The sequence below is a fragment of the Mixophyes fleayi genome, chromosome 1 (assembly GCF_038048845.1).
Source record: "Mixophyes fleayi isolate aMixFle1 chromosome 1, aMixFle1.hap1, whole genome shotgun sequence".
Classification (NCBI taxonomy): domain Eukaryota; kingdom Metazoa; phylum Chordata; class Amphibia; order Anura; family Limnodynastidae; genus Mixophyes; species Mixophyes fleayi.
In genome coordinates, this window is record NC_134402.1 from 160,813,009 (window position 1) to 160,836,205 (window position 23,197).

Sequence of the window (23,197 nt, forward strand, 5' to 3'; positions counted from 1 at the left end):
GATTTCCGCGATAAAAGTGAAAAAGGTCATTATCATCATTTCTCAAATTGTTAATAAGGAAACAAGTGATTCTGCAGTAAATAGCCATATTATTTGAACAAAAATACCAGAAACTTCACGCATAACGCAAGATAATTTATTGATTTAGCTGATGAACTTCTCTTCACATTTTACAAATTCACAGTATGACTGGATTATAATGCCATTACACAAGCATGACATTAGTGTACATCTGTAAATTAAGTGTACAGATGAAATTGAGTCTTGAAGGGTATGAATACTTATAGTGTACTAAGATCTCTATGATCAACCAAGGTGAAATTAACTTTTTTTTTATCGCATGTGGATTTATTGATTTAGTTGGTCAACTTCTCTTACTATTTCACAAATTCACAGTATGATTACATTACACTGTCATGTACTGATAAAAGCTGGACATTAGTGAACATCTGTAAGTGCAAGTCAGGTCAGTCCAATCCAAATACATAATTTCCTAGAAACTTGAGATGCTATGTGGGACTTAAAGTGGTGCAGCATCTAAACAAAATGCTACGAGACAAATATTACTTGTAGATTAAATTCTAAGTATATTAAGGCTAGACATTTCACCTCAATTCCTATGTAACCTAACTTCATCCCAATTTGTTAGCAACATAGTAATTAAATTAGACAGCTAACAAATAATCCCCCAAGCAGTATAGTTGAAATTGAATCTTGAAGGGCATTGATACTTACAGTTTGCTTGGATTTAAATGTTCAACCAAGGGACAATCAAAGGTTTTTACATCCTGAGACCTTCCAACCAAGCCTTTCGGCTCACACTTTACAGAACATTGGCCACGATTAAATTGGCATTGGTTACAGAACTGCCCATTTTCCAGATGAGTACAAGATAAAAAGAGAGCCTGGATAGCTCAGTCGGTAGAGCATCAGACTTTTAATCTGAGTGTCCAGGGTTTAAATCCCTGTTCAGGCAGTGCATGCATTTTAAATGATTGCAATCTATATTCTCTGTGCCATGCAACATGTATACTGTGAATGATTTCCGCGATAAAAGTGAAAAAGGTCATTATCATCATTTCTCAAATTGTTGATGATGAAACAAGTGATTCTGCAGTAAATAGCCATATTATTTGAACAAAAATACAAGAAACTCCACGCATAACGCAAGATAATTTATTGATTTAGCTGATGAACTTCTCTTCACATTTTACAAATTCACAGTATGACTGGATTATAATGCCATTACACAAGCATGACATTAGTGTACATCTGTAAATTAATTGTACAGATGAAATTGAGTCTTGGAGGGTATGAATACTTATAGTGTACTAAGATCTCTATGATCAACCAAGGTGAAATAAACTTTTTTTTTTATCGCAAGTGGATTTATTGACTTAGTTGGTCAACTTCTCTTACCATTACACAATTTCACAGTATGATTACATTACACTGTCATGTACTGATAAAAGCTGGACATTAGTGAACATCTGTAAGTGCAAGTCAGGTCAGTCCAATCCAAATACATAATTTCCTAGAAACCTGAGATGCTATGTGGGACTTAAAGTGGTGCAGCATCTAAACAAAATGCTACGAGGCAAATATTACTTGTAGATTAAATTCTAAGTATATTAAGGTTAGACATTTCACCTCATTTCCTATCTAACCCAACTTCATCCCAATTTGTTAGCAACATAATAATTAAATTAGTCAGCTAACAAATTAATCCCCCAAGCAGTATAGTTGAAAATGAATCTTGAAGGGCATTAATACTTACAGTTTGCTGGGATCTAAATGTTCAACCAAGGGACAATCAAAGCTTTTTACATCCTGAGACCTTCCAACCAAGCCTTTCGGCTCACACTTTACAGAACATTGGCCACGATTAAATTGGCATTGGTTACAGAACTGCCCATTTTCCAGATGAGTACAAGATAAAAAGAGAGCCTGCATAGCTCAGTCGGTAGAGCATCAGACATTTAATCTGAGTGTCCAGGGTTTAAGTCCCTGTTCAGGCAGTGCATGCCTTTTAAACGATTGCAATCTATATTCTCTGTGCCATGCAAAACGTATACTGTGAATGATTTCCGCGATAAAAGTGAAAAAGGTCATTATCATCATTTCTCAAATTGTTGATGAGGAAACAAGTGATTCTGCAGTAAATAGCCATATTATTTGAACAAAAATACAAGAAACTCCACGCATAACGCAAGATAATTTATTGATTTAGCTGATGAACTTCTCTTCACATTTTACAAATTCACAGTATGACTGGATTATAATGCCATTACACAAGCATGACATTAGTGTACATCTGTAAATTAAGTGTACAGATGAAATTGAGTCTTGAAGGGTATGAATACTTATAGTGTACTAAGATCTCTATGATCAACCAAGGTGAAATAAACTTTTTTTTTTATCGCAAGTGGATTTATTGACTTAGTTGGTCAACTTCTCTTACCATTACACAATTTCACAGTATGATTACATTACACTGTCATGTACTGATAAAAGCTGGACATTAGTGAACATCTGTAAGTGCAAGTCAGGTCAGTCCAATCCAAATACATAATTTCCTAGAAACTTGAGATGCTATGTGGGACTTAAAGTGGTGCAGCATCTAAATAAAATGCTATGAGGCAAATATTACTTGTAGATTAAATTCTAAGTATATTAAGGTTAGACATTTCACCTCATTTCCTATCTAACCCAACTTCATCCCAATTTGTTAGCAACATAGTAATTAAATTAGACAGCAAACAAATTAATCCCCCAAGCAGTATAGTTGAAAATGAATCTTGAAGGGCATTAAGACTTACAGTTTGGTGGGATCTAAATGTTCAACCAAGGGACAATCAAAGCTTTTTGCATCCTGAGACCTTCCAACCAAGCCTTTCGGCTCACACTTTACAGAACATTGGCCACGATTAAATTGGCATTGGTTACAGAACTGCCCATTTTCCAGATGAGTACACAATAAAAAGAGAGCCTGCATAGCTCAGTCGGTAGAGCATCAGACATTTAATCTGAGTGTCCAGGGTTTAAGTCCCTGTTCAGGCAGTGCATGCCTTTTAAACGATTGCAATCTATATTCTCTGTGCCATGCAAAACGTATGCTGTGAATGATTTCCGCGATAAAAGTGAAAAAGGTCATTATCATCATTTCTCAAATTGTTGATGAGGAAACAAGTGATTCTGCAGTAAATAGCCATATTATTTGAACAAAAATACAAGAAACTCCACGCATAACGCAAGATAATTTATTGATTTAGCTGATGAACTTCTCTTCACATTTTACAAATTCACAGTATGACTGGATTATAATGCCATTACACAAGCATGACATTAGTGTACATCTGTAAATTAAGTGTACAGATGAAATTGAGTCTTGAAGGGTATGAATACTTATAGTGTACTAAGATCTCTATGATCAACCAAGGTGAAATAAACTTTTTTTTTTATCGCAAGTGGATTTATTGACTTAGTTGGTCAACTTCTCTTACCATTACACAATTTCACAGTATGATTACATTACACTGTCATGTACTGATAAAAGCTGGACATTAGTGAACATCTGTAAGTGCAAGTCAGGTCAGTCCAATCCAAATACATAATTTCCTAGAAACTTGAGATGCTATGTGGGACTTAAAGTGGTGCAGCATCTAAATAAAATGCTATGAGGCAAATATTACTTGTAGATTAAATTCTAAGTATATTAAGGTTAGACATTTCACCTCATTTCCTATCTAACCCAACTTCATCCCAATTTGTTAGCAACATAGTAATTAAATTAGACAGCAAACAAATTAATCCCCCAAGCAGTATAGTTGAAAATGAATCTTGAAGGGCATTAAGACTTACAGTTTGGTGGGATCTAAATGTTCAACCAAGGGACAATCAAAGCTTTTTGCATCCTGAGACCTTCCAAACAAGCCTTTCGGCTCACACTTTACAGAACATTGGCCACGATTAAATTGGCATTGGTTACAGAACTGCCCATTTTCCAGATGAGTACAAGATAAAAAGAGAGCCTGGATAGCTCAGTCGGTAGAGCATCAGACTTTTAATCTGAGGGTCCAGGGTTCAAGTCCCTGTTCAGGCAGAGTATGCCTTTTAAACAATGGCAAACTATATTCTCTGTGCCAGGCAAAACGTATGCTGTGAAGGATTTCCGCGATAAAAGTGAAAAAGGTCATTATCAACATTTCTCACATTGTTGATAAGGAAACAAGTGATTCTGCAGTAAATAGCCATATTATTTGGACAATAATACCAGAAACTTCACGCAAAACGCAAGATAATTTATTGATTTAGCTGATGAACTTCTCTTCACATTTTACAAATTCACAGTATGACTGGATTATAATGCCATTACACAAGCATGACATTAGTGTACATCTGTAAATTAAGTGTACAGATGAAATTGAGTCTTGAAGGGTATGAATACTTATAGTGTACTAAGATCTCTATGATCAACCAAGGTGAAATAAACTCTTTTTTTTATCGCAAATGGATTTATTGACTTAGTTGGTCAACTTCTCTTACCATTACACAATTTCACAGTATGATTACATTACACTGTCATGTACTTATAAAAGCTGGACATTAGTGAACATCTGTAAGTGCAAGTCAGGTCAGTCCAATCCAAATACATAATTTCCTAGAAACTTGAGATGCTATGTGGGACTTAAAGTGGTGAAGCATCTAAATAAAATGCTATGAGGCAAATATTACTTGTAGATTAAATTCTAAGTATATTAAGGTTAGACATTTCACCTCATTTCCTATCTAACCCAACTTCATCCCAATTTGTTAGCAACATAATAATTAAATTAGTCAGCTAACAAATTAATCCCCCAAGCAGTATAGTTGAAAATGAATCTTGAAGGGCATTAATACTTACAGTTTGCTGGGATCTAAATGTTCAACCAAGGGACAATCAAAGCTTTTTACATCCTGAGACCTTCCAACCAAGCCTTTCGGCTCACACTTTACAGAACATTGGCCACGATTAAATTGGCATTGGTTACAGAACTGCCCATTTTCCAGATGAGTACAAGATAAAAAGAGAGCCTGCATAGCTCAGTCGGTAGAGCATCAGACATTTAATCTGAGTGTCCAGGGTTTAAGTCCCTGTTCAGGCAGTGCATGCCTTTTAAACGATTGCAATCTATATTCTCTGTGCCATGCAAAACGTATACTGTGAATGATTTCCGCGATAAAAGTGAAAAAGGTCATTATCATCATTTCTCAAATTGTTGATGAGGAAACAAGTGATTCTGCAGTAAATAGCCATATTATTTGAACAAAAATACAAGAAACTCCACGCATAACGCAAGATAATTTATTGATTTAGCTGATGAACTTCTCTTCACATTTTACAAATTCACAGTATGACTGGATTATAATGCCATTACACAAGCATGACATTAGTGTACATCTGTAAATTAAGTGTACAGATGAAATTGAGTCTTGAAGGGTATGAATACTTATAGTGTACTAAGATCTCTATGATCAACCAAGGTGAAATAAACTTTTTTTTTTATCGCAAGTGGATTTATTGACTTAGTTGGTCAACTTCTCTTACCATTACACAATTTCACAGTATGATTACATTACACTGTCATGTACTGATAAAAGCTGGACATTAGTGAACATCTGTAAGTGCAAGTCAGGTCAGTCCAATCCAAATACATAATTTCCTAGAAACTTGAGATGCTATGTGGGACTTAAAGTGGTGCAGCATCTAAATAAAATGCTATGAGGCAAATATTACTTGTAGATTAAATTCTAAGTATATTAAGGTTAGACATTTCACCTCATTTCCTATCTAACCCAACTTCATCCCAATTTGTTAGCAACATAGTAATTAAATTAGACAGCAAACAAATTAATCCCCCAAGCAGTATAGTTGAAAATGAATCTTGAAGGGCATTAAGACTTACAGTTTGGTGGGATCTAAATGTTCAACCAAGGGACAATCAAAGCTTTTTGCATCCTGAGACCTTCCAACCAAGCCTTTCGGCTCACACTTTACAGAACATTGGCCACGATTAAATTGGCATTGGTTACAGAACTGCCCATTTTCCAGATGAGTACAAGATAAAAAGAGAGCCTGCATAGCTCAGTCGGTAGAGCATCAGACATTTAATCTGAGTGTCCAGGGTTTAAGTCCCTGTTCAGGCAGTGCATGCCTTTTAAACGATTGCAATCTATATTCTCTGTGCCATGCAAAACGTATACTGTGAATGATTTCCGCGATAAAAGTGAAAAAGGTCATTATCATCATTTCTCAAATTGTTGATGAGGAAACAAGTGATTCTGCAGTAAATAGCCATATTATTTGAACAAAAATACAAGAAACTCCAGGCATAACGCAAGATAATTTATTGATTTAGCTGATGAACTTCTCTTCACATTTTACAAATTCACAGTATGACTGGATTATAATGCCATTACACAAGCATGACATTAGTGTACATCTGTAAATTAAGTGTACAGATGAAATTGAGTCTTGAAGGGTATGAATACTTATAGTGTACTAAGATCTCTATGATCAACCAAGGTGAAATAAACTTTTTTTTTTATCGCAAGTGGATTTATTGACTTAGTTGGTCAACTTCTCTTACCATTACACAATTTCACAGTATGATTACATTACACTGTCATGTACTGATAAAAGCTGGACATTAGTGAACATCTGTAAGTGCAAGTCAGGTCAGTCCAATCCAAATACATAATTTCCTAGAAACTTGAGATGCTATGTGGGACTTAAAGTGGTGCAGCATCTAAATAAAATGCTATGAGGCAAATATTACTTGTAGATTAAATTCTAAGTATATTAAGGTTAGACATTTCACCTCATTTCCTATCTAACCCAACTTCATCCCAATTTGTTAGCAACATAGTAATTAAATTAGACAGCAAACAAATTAATCCCCCAAGCAGTATAGTTGAAAATGAATCTTGAAGGGCATTAAGACTTACAGTTTGGTGGGATCTAAATGTTCAACCAAGGGACAATCAAAGCTTTTTGCATCCTGAGACCTTCCAACCAAGCCTTTCGGCTCACACTTTACAGAACATTGGCCACGATTAAATTGGCATTGGTTACAGAACTGCCCATTTTCCAGATGAGTACAAGATAAAAAGAGAGCCTGCATAGCTCAGTCGGTAGAGCATCAGACATTTAATCTGAGTGTCCAGGGTTTAAGTCCCTGTTCAGGCAGTGCATGCCTTTTAAACGATTGCAATCTATATTCTCTGTGCCATGCAAAACGTATACTGTGAATTATTTCCGCGATAAAAGTGAAAAAGGTCATTATCATCATTTCTCAAATTGTTGATGAGGAAACAAGTGATTCTGCAGTAAATAGCCATATTATTTGAACAAAAATACAAGAAACTCCACGCATAACGCAAGATAATTTATTGATTTAGCTGATGAACTTCTCTTCACATTTTACAAATTCACAGTATGACTGGATTATAATGCCATTACACAAGCATGACATTAGTGTACATCTGTAAATTAAGTGTACAGATGAAATTGAGTCTTGAAGGGTATGAATACTTATAGTGTACTAAGATCTCTATGATCAACCAAGGTGAAATAAACTTTTTTTTTTATCGCAAGTGGATTTATTGACTTAGTTGGTCAACTTCTCTTACCATTACACAATTTCACAGTATGATTACATTACACTGTCATGTACTGATAAAAGCTGGACATTAGTGAACATCTGTAAGTGCAAGTCAGGTCAGTCCAATCCAAATACATAATTTCCTAGAAACTTGAGATGCTATGTGGGACTTAAAGTGGTGCAGCAACTAAATAAAATGCTATGAGGCAAATATTACTTGTAGATTAAATTCTAAGTATATTAAGGTTAGACATTTCACCTCATTTCCTATCTAACCCAACTTCATCCCAATTTGTTAGCAACATAGTAATTAAATTAGACAGCAAACAAATTAATCCCCCAAGCAGTATAGTTGAAAATGAATCTTGAAGGGCATTAAGACTTACAGTTTGGTGGGATCTAAATGTTCAACCAAGGGACAATCAAAGCTTTTTGCATCCTGAGACCTTCCAAACAAGCCTTTCGGCTCACACTTTACAGAACATTGGCCACGATTAAATTGGCATTGGTTACAGAACTGCCCATTTTCCAGATGAGTACAAGATAAAAAGAGAGCCTGGATAGCTCAGTCGGTAGAGCATCAGACTTTTAATCTGAGGATCCAGGGTTCAAGTCCCTGTTCAGGCGTGTATGCCTTTTAAACAATGGCAATCTATATTCTCTGTGCCATGCAAAACGTATGCTGTGAAGGATTTCCGCGATAAAAGTGAAAAAGGTCATTATCATCATTTCTCAAATTGTTAATAAGGAAACAAGTGATTCTGCAGTAAATAGCCATATTATTTGAACAAAAATACCAGAAACTTCACGCATAACGCAAGATAATTTATTGATTTAGCTGATGAACTTCTCTTCACATTTTACAAATTCACAGTATGACTGGATTATAATGCCATTACACAAGCATGACATTAGTGTACATCTGTAAATTAAGTGTACAGATGAAATTGAGTCTTGAAGGGTATGAATACTTATAGTGTACTAAGATCTCTATGATCAACCAAGGTGAAATTAACTTTTTTTTTATCGCATGTGGATTTATTGATTTAGTTGGTCAACTTCTCTTACTATTTCACAAATTCACAGTATGATTACATTACACTGTCATGTATTGATAAAAGCTGGACATTAGTGAACATCTGTAAGTGCAAGTCAGGTCAGTCCAATCCAAATACATAATTTCCTAGAAATGTGAGATGCTATGTGGGACTTAAAGTGGTGCAGCATCTAAACAAAATGCTACAAGACAAATATTACTTGTAGATTAAATTCTAAGTATATTAAGGTTAGACATTTCACCTCATTTCCTATCTAACCCAACTTCATCCCAATTTGTTAGCAACATAGTAATTAAATTAGACAGCAAACAAATTAATCCCCCAAGCAGTATAGTTGAAAATGAATCTTGAAGGGCATTGATACTAACAGTTTGGTGGGATCTAAATGTTCAACCAAGGGACAATCAAAGCTTTTTGCATCCTGTGACCTTCCAACCAAGCCTTTCGGCTCACACTTTACAGAACATTGGCCACGATTAAATTGGCATTGGTTACAGAACTGCCCATTTTCCAGATGAGTACAAGATAAAAAGAGAGCCTGGATAGCTCAGTCGGTAGAGCATCAGACTTTTAATCTGAGGGTCCAGGGTTCAAGTCCCTGTTCAGGCAGAGTATGCCTTTTAAACAATGGCAAACTTTATTCTCTGTGCCATGCAAAACGTATGCTGTGAAGGATTTCCGCGATAAAAGTGAAAAAGGTCCTTATGATCATTTCTCACATTGTTGATGAGGAAATAAGTGATTCTGCAGTAAATAGCCATATTATTTGAACAAAAATACAAGAAACTCCATGCATAACGCAAGATAATTTATTGATTTAGCTGATGAACTTCTCTTCACATTTTACAAATTCACAGTATGACTGGATTATAATGCCATTACTCAAGCATGACATTAGTGTACATCTGTAAATAAAGTGTACAGATGAAATTGAGTCTTGAAGGGTATGAATACTTATAGTGTACTAAGATCTCTATGATCAACCAAGGTGAAATAAACTTTTTTTTTTATCGCAAGTGGATTTATTGACTTAGTTGGTCAACTTCTCTTACCATTACACAATTTCACAGTATGATTACATTACACTGTCATGTACTGATAAAAGCTGGACCTTAGTGAACATCTGTAAGTGCAAATCAGGTCAGTCCAATCCAAATACATAATTTCCTAGAAACTTGAGATGCTATGTGGGACTTAAAGTGGTGCAGCATCTAAATAAAATGCTATGAGGCAAATATTACTTGTAGATTAAATTCTAAGTATATTAAGGTTAGACATTTCACCTCATTTCCTATCTAACCCAACTTCATCCCAATTTGTTAGCAACATAGTAATTAAATTAGACAGCAAACAAATTAATCCCCCAAGCAGTATAGTTGAAAATGAATCTTGAAGGGCATTAAGACTTACAGTTTGGTGGGATCTAAATGTTCAACCAAGGGACAATCAAAGCTTTTTGCATCCTGAGACCTTCCAAACAAGCCTTTCGGCTCACACTTTACAGAACATTGGCCACGATTAAATTGGCATTGGTTACAGAACTGCCCATTTTCCAGATGAGAACAAGCTAAAAAGAGAGCCTGGATAGCTCAGTCGGTAGAGCATCAGACTTTTAATCTGAGGGTCCAGGGTTCAAGTCCCTGTTCAGGCGTGTATGCCTTTTAAACAATGGCAATCTATATTCTCTGTGCCATGCAAAACGTATGCTGTGAAGGATTTCCGCGATAAAAGTGAAAAAGGTCATAATCATCATTTCTCAAATTGTTAATAAGGAAACAAGTGATTCTGCAGTAAATAGCCATATTATTTGAACAAAAATACCAGAAACTTCACGCATAACGCAAGATAATTTATTGATTTAGCTGATGAACTTCTCTTCACATTTTACAAATTCACAGTATGACTGGATTATAATGCCATTACACAAGCATGACATTAGTGTACATCTGTAAATTAAGTGTACAGATGAAATTGAGTCTTGAAGGGTATGAATACTTATAGTGTACTAAGATCTCTATGATCAACCAAGGTGAAATAAACTTTTTTTTTTATCGCAAGTGGATTTATTGACTTAGTTGGTCAACTTCTCTTACCATTACACAATTTCACAGTATGATTACATTACACTGTCATGTACTGATAAAAGCTGGACCTTAGTGAACATCTGTAAGTGCAAATCAGGTCAGTCCAATCCAAATACATAATTTCCTAGAAACTTGAGATGCTATGTGGGACTTAAAGTGGTGCAGCATCTAAATAAAATGCTACGAGGCAAATATTACTTGTAGATTAAATTCTAAGTATATTAAGGTTAGACATTTCACCTCATTTCCTATCTAACCCAACTTCATCCCAATTTTTTAGCAACATAGTAATTAAATTAGACAGCAAACAAATTAATCCCCCAAGCAGTATAGTTGAAAATGAATCTTGAAGGGCATTGATACTTACAGTTTGGTGGGATCTAAATGTTCAACCAAGGGACAATCAAAGCTTTTTGCATCCTGTGACCTTCCAACCAAGCCTTTCGGCTCACACTTTACAGAACATTGGCCACGATTAAATTGGCATTGGTTACAGAACTGCCCATTTTCCAGATGAGTACAAGATAAAAAGAGAGCCTGGATAGCTCAGTCGGTAGAGCATCAGACTTTTAATCTGAGGGTCCAGGGTTCAAACTATATTCTCTGTGCCAGGCAAAACGTATGCTGTGAAGGATTTCCGCGATAAAAGTGAAAAAGGTCATTATCAACATTTCTCACATTGTTGATAAGGAAACAAGTGATTCTGCAGTAAATAGCCATATTATTTGGACAATAATACCAGAAACTTCACTCAAAACGCAAGATAATTTATTGATTTAGCTGATGAACTTCTCTTCACATTTTACAAATTCACAGTATGACTGGATTATAATGCCATCACACAAGCATGACATTAGTGTACATCTGTAAATTAAGTGTACAGATGAAATTGAGTCTTGAAGGGTATGAATACTTATAGTGTACTAAGATCTCTATGATCAACCAAGGTGATGATTACATTACACTGTCATGTACTTATAAAAGCTGGAAATTAGTGAACATCTGTAAGTGCAAGTCAGGTCAGTCCAATCCAAATACATAATTTCCTAGAAACTTGAGATGCTATGTGGGACTTAAAGTGGTGAAGCATCTAAATAAAATGCTATGAGGCAAATATTACTTGTAGATTAAATTCTAAGTATATTAAGGTTAGACATTTCACCTCATTTCCTATCTAACCCAACTTCATCCCAATTTGTTAGCAACATAGTAATTAAATTAGTCAGATAACAAATTAATCCCCCAAGCAGTATAGTTGAAAATGAATCTTGAAGGGCATTGATACTTACAGTTTGGTGGGATCTAAATGTTCAACCAAGGGACAATCAAAGCTTTTTGCATCCTGTGACCTTCCAACCAAGCCTTTCGGCTCACACTTTACAGAACATTGGCCACGATTAAATTGGCATTGGTTACAGAACTGCCCATTTTCCAGATGAGTACAAGATAAAAAGAGAGCCTGGATAGCTCAGTCGGTAGAGCATCAGACTTTTGAGCTGAGGGTCCAGGGTTCAAGTCCCTGTTCAGGCAGAGTATGCCTTTTAAACAATGGCAAACTATATTCTCTGTGCCATGCAAAACGTATGCTGTGAAGGATTTCCACGATAAAAGTGAAAAAGGTCCTTATGATCATTTCTCACATTGTTGATGAGGAAATAAGTGATTCTGCAGTAAATAGCCATATTATTTGAACAAAAATACAAGAAACTCCATGCATAACGCAAGATAATTTATTGATTTAGCTGATGAACTTCTCTTCACATTTTACAAATTCACAGTATGACTGGATTATAATGCCATTACACAAGCATGACATTAGTGTACATCTGTAAATTAAGTGTACAGATGAAATTGAGTCTTGAAGGGTATGAATACTTATAGTGTACTAAGATCTCTATGATCAACCAAGGTGAAATTAACTTTTTTTTTATCGCATGTGGATTTATTGATTTAGTTGGTCAACTTCTCTTACTATTTCACAAATTCACAGTATGATTACATTACACTGTCATGTATTGATAAAAGCTGGACATTAGTGAACATCTGTAAGTGCAAGTCAGGTCAGTCCAATCCAAATACATAATTTCCTAGAAATGTGAGATGCTATGTGGGACTTAAAGTGGTGCAGCATCTAAACAAAATGCTACAAGACAAATATTACTTGTAGATTAAATTCTAAGTATATTAAGGTTAGACATTTCACCTCATTTCCTATCTAACCCAACTTCATCCCAATTTGTTAGCAACATAGTAATTAAATTAGACAGCAAACAAATTAATCCCCCAAGCAGTATAGTTGAAAATGAATCTTGAAGGGCATTGATACTAACAGTTTGGTGGGATCTAAATGTTCAACCAAGGGACAATCAAAGCTTTTTGCATCCTGTGACCTTCCAACCAAGCCTTTCGGCTCACACTTTACAGAACATTGGCCACGATTAAATTGGCATTGGTTACAGAACTGCCCATTTTCCAGATGAGTACAAGATAAAAAGAGAGCCTGGATAGCTCAGTCGGTAGAGCATCAGACTTTTAATCTGAGGGTCCAGGGTTCAAGTCCCTGTTCAGGCAGAGTATGCCTTTTAAACAATGGCAAACTTTATTCTCTGTGCCATGCAAAACGTATGCTGTGAAGGATTTCCGCGATAAAAGTGAAAAAGGTCCTTATGATCATTTCTCACATTGTTGATGAGGAAATAAGTGATTCTGCAGTAAATAGCCATATTATTTGAACAAAAATACAAGAAACTCCATGCATAACGCAAGATAATTTATTGATTTAGCTGATGAACTTCTCTTCACATTTTACAAATTCACAGTATGACTGGATTATAATGCCATTACACAAGCATGACATTAGTGTACATCTGTAAATTAAGTGTACAGATGAAATTGAGTCTTGAAGGGTATGAATACTTATAGTGTACTAAGATCTCTATGATCAACCAAGGTGAAATTAACTTTTTTTTTATCGCATGTGGATTTATTGATTTAGTTGGTCAACTTCTCTTACTATTTCACAAATTCACAGTATGATTACATTACACTGTCATGTATTGATAAAAGCTGGACATTAGTGAACATCTGTAAGTGCAAGTCAGGTCAGTCCAATCCAAATACATAATTTCCTAGAAATGTGAGATGCTATGTGGGACTTAAAGTGGTGCAGCATCTAAACAAAATGCTACAAGACAAATATTACTTGTAGATTAAATTCTAAGTATATTAAGGTTAGACATTTCACCTCATTTCCTATCTAACCCAACTTCATCCCAATTTGTTAGCAACATAGTAATTAAATTAGACAGCAAACAAATTAATCCCCCAAGCAGTATAGTTGAAAATGAATCTTGAAGGGCATTGATACTAACAGTTTGGTGGGATCTAAATGTTCAACCAAGGGACAATCAAAGCTTTTTGCATCCTGTGACCTTCCAACCAAGCCTTTCGGCTCACACTTTACAGAACATTGGCCACGATTAAATTGGCATTGGTTACAGAACTGCCCATTTTCCAGATGAGTACAAGATAAAAAGAGAGCCTGGATAGCTCAGTCGGTAGAGCATCAGACTTTTAATCTGAGGGTCCAGGGTTCAAGTCCCTGTTCAGGCAGAGTATGCCTTTTAAACAATGGCAAACTTTATTCTCTGTGCCATGCAAAACGTATGCTGTGAAGGATTTCCGCGATAAAAGTGAAAAAGGTCCTTATGATCATTTCTCACATTGTTGATGAGGAAATAAGTGATTCTGCAGTAAATAGCCATATTATTTGAACAAAAATACAAGAAACTCCATGCATAACGCAAGATAATTTATTGATTTAGCTGATGAACTTCTCTTCACATTTTACAAATTCACAGTATGACTGGATTATAATGCCATTACTCAAGCATGACATTAGTGTACATCTGTAAATAAAGTGTACAGATGAAATTGAGTCTTGAAGGGTATGAATACTTATAGTGTACTAAGATCTCTATGATCAACCAAGGTGAAATAAACTTTTTTTTTTATCGCAAGTGGATTTATTGACTTAGTTGGTCAACTTCTCTTACCATTACACAATTTCACAGTATGATTACATTACACTGTCATGTACTGATAAAAGCTGGACCTTAGTGAACATCTGTAAGTGCAAATCAGGTCAGTCCAATCCAAATACATAATTTCCTAGAAACTTGAGATGCTATGTGGGACTTAAAGTGGTGCAGCATCTAAATAAAATGCTATGAGGCAAATATTACTTGTAGATTAAATTCTAAGTATATTAAGGTTAGACATTTCACCTCATTTCCTATCTAACCCAACTTCATCCCAATTTGTTAGCAACATAGTAATTAAATTAGACAGCAAACAAATTAATCCCCCAAGCAGTATAGTTGAAAATGAATCTTGAAGGGCATTAAGACTTACAGTTTGGTGGGATCTAAATGTTCAACCAAGGGACAATCAAAGCTTTTTGCATCCTGAGACCTTCCAAACAAGCCTTTCGGCTCACACTTTACAGAACATTGGCCACGATTAAATTGGCATTGGTTACAGAACTGCCCATTTTCCAGATGAGAACAAGCTAAAAAGAGAGCCTGGATAGCTCAGTCGGTAGAGCATCAGACTTTTAATCTGAGGATCCAGGGTTCAAGTCCCTGTTCAGGCGTGTATGCCTTTTAAACAATGGCAATCTATATTCTCTGTGCCATGCAAAACGTATGCTGTGAAGGATTTCCGCGATAAAAGTGAAAAAGGTCATAATCATCATTTCTCAAATTGTTAATAAGGAAACAAGTGATTCTGCAGTAAATAGCCATATTATTTGAACAAAAATACCAGAAACTTCACGCATAACGCAAGATAATTTATTGATTTAGCTGATGAACTTCTCTTCACATTTTACAAATTCACAGTATGACTGGATTATAATGCCATTACACAAGCATGACATTAGTGTACATCTGTAAATTAAGTGTACAGATGAAATTGAGTCTTGAAGGGTATGAATACTTATAGTGTACTAAGATCTCTATGATCAACCAAGGTGAAATAAACTTTTTTTTTTATCGCAAGTGGATTTATTGACTTAGTTGGTCAACTTCTCTTACCATTACACAATTTCACAGTATGATTACATTACACTGTCATGTACTGATAAAAGCTGGACCTTAGTGAACATCTGTAAGTGCAAATCAGGTCAGTCCAATCCAAATACATAATTTCCTAGAAACTTGAGATGCTATGTGGGACTTAAAGTGGTGCAGCATCTAAATAAAATGCTACGAGGCAAATATTACTTGTAGATTAAATTCTAAGTATATTAAGGTTAGACATTTCACCTCATTTCCTATCTAACCCAACTTCATCCCAATTTTTTAGCAACATAGTAATTAAATTAGACAGCAAACAAATTAATCCCCCAAGCAGTATAGTTGAAAATGAATCTTGAAGGGCATTGATACTTACAGTTTGGTGGGATCTAAATGTTCAACCAAGGGACAATCAAAGCTTTTTGCATCCTGTGACCTTCCAACCAAGCCTTTCGGCTCACACTTTACAGAACATTGGCCACGATTAAATTGGCATTGGTTACAGAACTGCCCATTTTCCAGATGAGTACAAGATAAAAAGAGAGCCTGGATAGCTCAGTCGGTAGAGCATCAGACTTTTAATCTGAGGGTCCAGGGTTCAAACTATATTCTCTGTGCCAGGCAAAACGTATGCTGTGAAGGATTTCCGCGATAAAAGTGAAAAAGGTCATTATCAACATTTCTCACATTGTTGATAAGGAAACAAGTGATTCTGCAGTAAATAGCCATATTATTTGGACAATAATACCAGAAACTTCACTCAAAACGCAAGATAATTTATTGATTTAGCTGATGAACTTCTCTTCACATTTTACAAATTCACAGTATGACTGGATTATAATGCCATCACACAAGCATGACATTAGTGTACATCTGTAAATTAAGTGTACAGATGAAATTGAGTCTTGAAGGGTATGAATACTTATAGTGTACTAAGATCTCTATGATCAACCAAGGTGATGATTACATTACACTGTCATGTACTTATAAAAGCTGGAAATTAGTGAACATCTGTAAGTGCAAGTCAGGTCAGTCCAATCCAAATACATAATTTCCTAGAAACTTGAGATGCTATGTGGGACTTAAAGTGGTGAAGCATCTAAATAAAATGCTATGAGGCAAATATTACTTGTAGATTAAATTCTAAGTATATTAAGGTTAGACATTTCACCTCATTTCCTATCTAACCCAACTTCATCCCAATTTGTTAGCAACATAGTAATTAAATTAGTCAGATAACAAATTAATCCCCCAAGCAGTATAGTTGAAAATGAATCTTGAAGGGCATTGATACTTACAGTTTGGTGGGATCTAAATGTTCAACCAAGGGACAATCAAAGCTTTTTGCATCCTGTGACCTTCCAACCAAGCCTTTCGGCTCACACTTTACAGAACATTGGCCACGATTAAATTGGCATTGGTTACAGAACTGCCCATTTTCCAGATGAGTACAAGATAAAAAGAGAGCCTGGATAGCTCAGTCGGTAGAGCATCAGACTTTTGAGCTGAGGGTCCAGGGTTCAAGTCCCTGTTCAGGCAGAGTATGCCTTTTAAACAATGGCAAACTATATTCTCTGTGCCATGCAAAACGTATGCTGTGAAGGATTTCCACGATAAAAGTGAAAAAGGTCCTTATGATCATTTCTCACATTGTTGATGAGGAAATAAGTGATTCTGCAGTAAATAGCCATATTATTTGAACAAAAATACAAGAAACTCCATGCATAACGCAAGATAATTTATTGATTTAGCTGATGAACTTCTCTTCACATTTTACAAATTCACAGTATGACTGGATTATAATGCCATTACTCAAGCATGACATTAGTGTACATCTGTAAATAAAGTGTACAGATGAAATTGAGTCTTGAAGGGTATGAATACTTATAGTGTACTAAGATCTCTATGATCAACCAAGGTGAAATAAACTCTTTTTTTTTATCGCAAATGGATTTATTGACTTAGTTGGTCAACTTCTCTTACCATTACACAATTTCACAGTATGATTACATTACACTGTCATGTACTTATAAAAGCTGGAAATTAGTGAACATCTGTAAGTGCAAGTCAGGTCAGTCCAATCCAAATACATAATTTCCTAGAAACTTGAGATGCTATGTGGGACTTAAAGTGGTGAAGCATCTAAATAAAATGCTACGAGGCAAATATTACTTGTAGATTAAATTCTAAGTATATTAAGGTTAGACATTTCACCTCATTTCCTATCTAACCCAACTTCATCCCAATTTGTTAGCAACATAGTAATTAAATTAGTCAGATAACAAATTAATCCCCCAAGCAGTATAGTTGAAAATGAATCTTGAAGGGCATTGATACTTACAGTTTGGTGGGATCTAAATGTTCAACCAAGGGACAATCAAAGCTTTTTGCATCCTGTGACCTTCCAACCAAGCCTTTCGGTTCACACTTTACAGAACATTGGCCACGATTAAATTGGCATTGGTTACAGAACTGCCCATTTTCCAGATGAGTACAAGATAAAAAGAGAGCCTGGATAGCTCAGTCGGTAGAGCATCAGACTTTTAATCTGAGGGTCCAGAGTTCAAGTCCCTGTTCAGGCAGAGTATGCCTTTTAAACAATGGCAAACTATATTCTCTGTGCCAGGCAAAACGTATGCTGTGAAGGATTTCCGCGATAAAAGTGAAAAAGGTCATTATCAACATTTCTCACATTGTTGATAAGGAAACAAGTGATTCTGCAGTAAATAGCCATATTATTTGGACAATAATACCAGAAACTATACATCAAAATGCAAGATAATTTATTGATTTAGCTGATGAACTTCTCTTCACATTTTACAAATTCACAGTATGACTGGATTATAATGCCATCACACAAGCATGACATTAGTGTACATCTGTAAATTAAGTGTACAGATGAAATTGAGTCTTGAAGGGTATGAATACTTATAGTGTACTAAGATCTCTATGATCAACCAAGGTGAAATAAACTCTTTTTTTTTATCGCAAATGGATTTATTGACTTAGTTGGTCAACTTCTCTTACCATTACACAATTTCACAGTATGATTACATTACACTGTCATGTACTTATAAAAGCTGGAAATTAGTGAACATCTGTAAGTGCAAGTCAGGTCAGTCCAATCCAAATACATAATTTCCTAGAAACTTGAGATGCTATGTGGGACTTAAAGTGGTGAAGCATCTAAATAAAATGCTATGAGGCAAATATTACTTGTAGATTAAATTCTAAGTATATTAAGGTTAGACATTTCACCTCATTTCCTATCTAACCCAACTTCATCCCAATTTGTTAGCAACATAGTAATTAAATTAGTCAGATAACAAATTAATCCCCCAAGCAGTATAGTTGAAAATGAATCTTGAAGGGCATTGATACTTACAGTTTGGTGGGATCTAAATGTTCAACCAAGGGACAATCAAAGCTTTTTGCATCCTGTGACCTTCCAACCAAGCCTTTCGGCTCACACTTTACAGAACATTGGCCACGATTAAATTGGCATTGGTTACAGAACTGCCCATTTTCCAGATGAGTACAAGATAAAAAGAGAGCCTGGATAGCTCAGTCGGTAGAGCATCAGACTTTTAATCTGAGGGTCCAGAGTTCAAGTCCCTGTTCAGGCAGAGTATGCCTTTTAAACAATGGCAAACTATATTCTCTGTGCCAGGCAAAACGTATGCTGTGAAGGATTTCCGCGATAAAAGTGAAAAAGGTCATTATCAACATTTCTCACATTGTTGATAAGGAAACAAGTGATTCTGCAGTAAATAGCCATATTATTTGGACAATAATACCAGAAACTATACATCAAAATGCAAGATAATTTATTGATTTAGCTGATGAACTTCTCTTCACATTTTACAAATTCACAGTATGACTGGATTATAATGCCATCACACAAGCATGACATTAGTGTACATCTGTAAATTAAGTGTACAGATGAAATTGAGTCTTGAAGGGTATGAATACTTATAGTGTACTAAGATCTCTATGATCAACCAAGGTGAAATAAACTCTTTTTTTTTATCGCAAATGGATTTATTGACTTAGTTGGTCAACTTCTCTTACCATTACACAATTTCACAGTATGATTACATTACACTGTCATGTACTTATAAAAGCTGGAAATTAGTGAACATCTGTAAGTGCAAGTCAGGTCAGTCCAATCCAAATACATAATTTCCTAGAAACTTGAGATGCTATGTGGGACTTAAAGTGGTGAAGCATCTAAATAAAATGCTATGAGGCAAATATTACTTGTAGATTAAATTCTAAGTATATTAAGGTTAGACATTTCACCTCATTTCCTATCTAACCCAACTTCATCCCAATTTGTTAGCAACATAGTAATTAAATTAGTCAGATAACAAATTAATCCCCCAAGCAGTATAGTTGAAAATGAATCTTGAAGGGCATTGATACTTACAGTTTGGTGGGATCTAAATGTTCAACCAAGGGACAATCAAAGCTTTTTGCATCCTGTGACCTTCCAACCAAGCCTTTCGGCTCACACTTTACAGAACATTGGCCACGATTAAATTGGCATTGGTTACAGAACTGCCCATTTTCCAGATGAGTACAAGATAAAAAGAGAGCCTGGATAGCTCAGTCGGTAGAGCATCAGACTTTTGAGCTGAGGGTCCAGGGTTCAAGTCCCTGTTCAGGCAGAGTATGCCTTTTAAACAATGGCAAACTATATTCTCTGTGCCATGCAAAACGTATGCTGTGAAGGATTTCCGCGATAAAAGTGAAAAAGGTCATTATCATCATTTCTCACATTGTTGATAAGGAAACAAGTGATTCTGCAGTAAATAGCCATATTATTTGGACAATAATACCAGAAACTTCACGCAAAACGCAAGATAATTTATTGATTTAGCTGATGAACTTCTCTTCACATTTTACAAATTCACAGTATGACTGGATTATAATGCCATTACACAAGCATGACATTAGTGTACATCTGTAAATTAAGTGTACAGATGAAATTGAGTCTTGAAGGGTATGAATACTTATAGTGTACTAAGATCTCTATGATCAACCAAGGTGAAATAAACTCTTTTTTTTTATCGCAAATGGATTTATTGACTTAGTTGGTCAACTTCTCTTACCATTACACAATTTCACAGTATGATTACATTACACTGTCATGTACTTATAAAAGCTGGACATTAGTGAACATCTGTAAGTGCAAGTCAGGTCAGTCCAATCCAAATACATAATTTCCTAGAAACTTGAGATGCTATGTGGGACTTAAAGTGGTGAAGCATCTAAATAAAATGCTACGAGGCAAATATTACTTGTAGATTAAATTCTAAGTATATTAAGGTTAGACATTTCACCTCATTTCCTATCTAACCCAACTTCATCCCAATTTGTTAGCAACATAGTAATTAAATTAGACAGCAAACAAATTAATCCCCCAAGCAGTATAGTTGAAAATGAATCTTGAAGGGCATTGATACTTACAGTTTGGTGGGATCTAAATGTTCAACCAATGGACAATCAAAGCTTTTTGCATCCTGTGACCTTCCAACCAAGCCTTTCGGCTCACACTTTACAGAACATTGGCCACGATTAAATTGGCATTGGTTACAGAACTGCCCATTTTCCAGATGAGTACAAGATAAAAAGAGAGCCTGGATAGCTCAGTCGGTAGAGCATCAGACTTTTAATCTGAGGGTCCAGGGTTCAAGTCCCTGTTCAGGCAGAGTATGCCTTTTAAACAATGGCAAACTATATTCTCTGTGCCAGGCAAAACGTATGCTGTGAAGGATTTCCGCGATAAAAGTGAAAAAGGTCATTATCAACATTTCTCACATTGTTGATAAGGAAACAAGTGATTCTGCAGTAAATAGCCATATTATTTGGACAATAATACCAGAAACTTCACGCAAAACGCAAGATAATTTATTGATTTAGCTGATGAACTTCTCTTCACATTTTACAAATTCACAGTATGACTGGATTATAATCCCATTACACAAGCATGACATTAGTGTACATCTGTAAATTAGGTGTACAGATGAAATTGAGTCTTGAAGGGTATGAATTCTTATAGTGTACTAAGATCTTTATGATCAACCAAGGTGAAATAAACTTTTTTTTTATCGCAAGTGGATTTATTGATTTAGTTGGTCAACTTCTCTTACCATTTCACAAATTCACAGTATAATTACACTACACTCTCATATACTGATAAAAGCTGGACATTAGTGAACATCTGTAAGAGCAAGTCAGGTCAGTCCAATCCAAATACATAATTTCCTGGAAACTTGAGATGCTATGTGGGACTTAAAGTGGTGCAGCATCTAAACAAAATGCTATGAGGCAAATACTACTTGTAGATTCAATTCTAAGTATATTAAGGTTAGACATTTTACCTCATTTCCTATCTAACCCAACTTCATCCCAATTTGTTAGCAACATAGTAATTAAATTAGACAGCTAACAAATTAATCCCCAAGCAGTATAGTTGAAATTGAATCTTGAAGGGCATTAATACTTACAGTTTGGTGGGATCCAAATGTTCAACCAAGGGACAATCAAAGCTTTTTGCATCCTGAGACATTCCAACCAAGCCTTTCGGCTCACACTTTACAGAACATTGGCCACGATTAAATTGGCATTGGTTACAGAACTGGCCATTTTCCAGATGAGTACAAGATAAAAAGAGAGCCTGGATAGCTCAGTCGGTAGAGCATCAGACTTTTAATCTGAGGGTCCAGGGTTCAAGTCCCTGTTCAGGCAGTGTATGCCTTTTAAACAATGGCAAACTATATTCTCTGTGCCATGCAAAACGTATGCTGTGAAGGATTTCCGCGATAAAAGTGAAAAAGGTCATTATCATCATTTCTCACATTGTTGATAAGGAAACAAGTGATTCTGCAGTAAATAGCCATATTATTTGGACAATAATACCAGAAACTTCACGCAAAACGCAAGATAATTTATTGATTTAGCTGATGAACTTCTCTTCACATTTTACAAATTCACAGTATGACTGGATTATAATGCCATTGCACAAGCATGACATTAGTGTACATCTGTAAATTAAGTGTACAGATGAAATTGAGTCTTGAAGGGTATGAATACTTATAGTGTACTAAGATCTCTATGATCAACCAAGGTGAAATAAACTCTTTTTTTTTATCGCAAATGGATTTATTGACTTAGTTGGTCAACTTCTCTTACCATTACACAATTTCACAGTATGATTACATTACACTGTCATGTACTTATAAAAGCTGGACATTAGTGAACATCTGTAAGTGCAAGTCAGGTCAGTCCAATCCAAATACATAATTTCCTAGAAACTTGAGATGCTATGT

General features: G+C 35.5%; 7 non-coding genes across 7 annotated transcripts; all 7 read left to right on the forward strand.

Moving 5' to 3' along the window:
- Nucleotides 1-4,029: 4,029 nt before the first annotated feature.
- On the forward strand, nucleotides 4,030-4,102 carry TRNAK-UUU (transfer RNA lysine (anticodon UUU)). Its single transcript has one exon. It is a non-coding gene; the product is annotated as a tRNA-Lys (tRNA).
- A 5,135-nt stretch (nucleotides 4,103-9,237) lies between these two features.
- On the forward strand, nucleotides 9,238-9,310 carry TRNAK-UUU (transfer RNA lysine (anticodon UUU)). Its single transcript has one exon. It is a non-coding gene; the product is annotated as a tRNA-Lys (tRNA).
- A 969-nt stretch (nucleotides 9,311-10,279) lies between these two features.
- On the forward strand, nucleotides 10,280-10,352 carry TRNAK-UUU (transfer RNA lysine (anticodon UUU)). The gene has a single exon. It is a non-coding gene; the product is annotated as a tRNA-Lys (tRNA).
- A 2,931-nt stretch (nucleotides 10,353-13,283) lies between these two features.
- Nucleotides 13,284-13,356, forward strand: TRNAK-UUU (transfer RNA lysine (anticodon UUU)). Its single transcript has one exon. It is a non-coding gene; the product is annotated as a tRNA-Lys (tRNA).
- A 968-nt stretch (nucleotides 13,357-14,324) lies between these two features.
- Nucleotides 14,325-14,397, forward strand: TRNAK-UUU (transfer RNA lysine (anticodon UUU)). The gene has a single exon. It is a non-coding gene; the product is annotated as a tRNA-Lys (tRNA).
- Nucleotides 14,398-21,503: 7,106 nt separating this feature from the next.
- On the forward strand, nucleotides 21,504-21,576 carry TRNAK-UUU (transfer RNA lysine (anticodon UUU)). Its single transcript has one exon. It is a non-coding gene; the product is annotated as a tRNA-Lys (tRNA).
- Nucleotides 21,577-22,543: 967 nt separating this feature from the next.
- TRNAK-UUU (transfer RNA lysine (anticodon UUU)) lies at nucleotides 22,544-22,616 on the forward strand. The gene has a single exon. It is a non-coding gene; the product is annotated as a tRNA-Lys (tRNA).
- Nucleotides 22,617-23,197: the final 581 nt, after the last annotated feature.